The sequence below is a fragment of the Ambystoma mexicanum genome, unplaced genomic scaffold (assembly GCF_040938575.1).
Source record: "Ambystoma mexicanum isolate Mex_15411 unplaced genomic scaffold, UKY_AmexF1_1 Mex_scaf52, whole genome shotgun sequence".
Classification (NCBI taxonomy): Eukaryota; Metazoa; Chordata; class Amphibia; order Caudata; family Ambystomatidae; genus Ambystoma; species Ambystoma mexicanum.
This window is the reverse complement of record NW_027182469.1, coordinates 159,922-161,203: the sequence shown is the minus strand read 5'-3', so window position 1 is coordinate 161,203 and position 1,282 is coordinate 159,922. Positions and strand designations below refer to the sequence as shown.

Sequence of the window (1,282 nt, the reverse complement as noted above, 5' to 3'; positions counted from 1 at the left end):
TCAGTTCGTTTGTAACGCGAGAAGTTCATTACTATGTCTTCTTTGGGGGGGAAGTTCACTTTCCTTGTGGGATTTTTTTTTCTTGTCGGACGCGGAGTAGAAGAGGATGTGGGGGTGCTGATGAAGGAAGACTAAACAAAAGGTTCTGCCAATCGTATGTGTTGATAAAATGAATGTGTGAGTTTATGGTTGTAAGCCACAGAGTAATTGTGGGGTATGATCGAAGGGGCGGGGGGGGGGATCAGTAGCCGACTGCCAATGTTATTGGATAATTGGTCGCTTGTCACTCCCCTTTTCCACAGAATTACTATTATCATTATTATTATATTTATTGAACACGGACCTAGCTTCGAGAAGCAAAAGAGCGTTTTATAGAGGTGTACAACATTAAAGATGCATAACGGAGTGCTTTCATTGGTAACAACAGAACAGCGGGGGTGGGATAGAGAGGGGGGCAGAGGAGGGGTACAGCTGTACCGGGTGGTGGGAGGAGAGGGGCGAGCAGCATCTAGCGAGGCAGGTGGTGCAAGGGGCGACATTATGTCCTAGGTGTTGAGGAGGAGAAACTCCCTGAACAGGTGGGTCGTGAGCTCTTTTCTGCATGTGAACAGCCTTTTTATTCCATTGATGTTAATACATTCTGCTGCCTGTTTTATCCCACGCATTGTGTAAGACTGTAATTTCAGGGAGGCGTTTGGATATGAATAAAACATGGAGTTACCAAATGTTTGATGGTATCTAAGACATTAAGAAGAAACAGGTCACGAGTGGGCGAGTGGCTGGGTTATGAATATTTTCCCAAAATAACATTTTCAAAAAGAATATAGTCAAAAGTACACAGTTCAGACAACAGATGTATCACTATGATGTACTTTAAGGTCCTCTGAAAATTGGCGTACGTAACGTCTCTGTGGCGCAATCGGTTAGCGCGTTCGGCTGTAAACCGAAAGGTTGGTGGTTCAAGCCCACCCAGGGACGAGTTATTTTTCATTCCAGATAAAGAAACTCAATCATTTTTAAACGTCCTTGTTGTTTGGTTTCTCCCCCTCCCAACAGGTTTTCCAGAGATCTTTCGCAAGTTGCATCCACATGCAGTGAGCGGTACGTGATTGGAGCCAGAGGGGGAGACGCAGCTTTTCTCTTGGAGAGGAGGGAGGTCCCTTAGGCGGCAAGTACAACACTGCACGCATGTCTCCAGTTACCACTGTGCTTTCAGTTAGAAGACAGCTGGCCTACACATTGCACTCAAGCCACTGGGCGTGGGTGATCCAAGAGCCTGCTC

At 46.2% G+C, this 1,282-nt stretch overlaps 1 non-coding gene across 1 annotated transcript; it reads left to right on the top strand.

Annotated features, from left to right (window-relative positions):
• Positions 1–904: 904 nt before the first annotated feature.
• TRNAY-GUA (transfer RNA tyrosine (anticodon GUA)) lies at positions 905–978 on the top strand. The gene has a single exon. It is a non-coding gene; the product is annotated as a tRNA-Tyr (tRNA).
• The last annotated feature ends 304 nt before the right edge of the window (positions 979–1,282 follow it).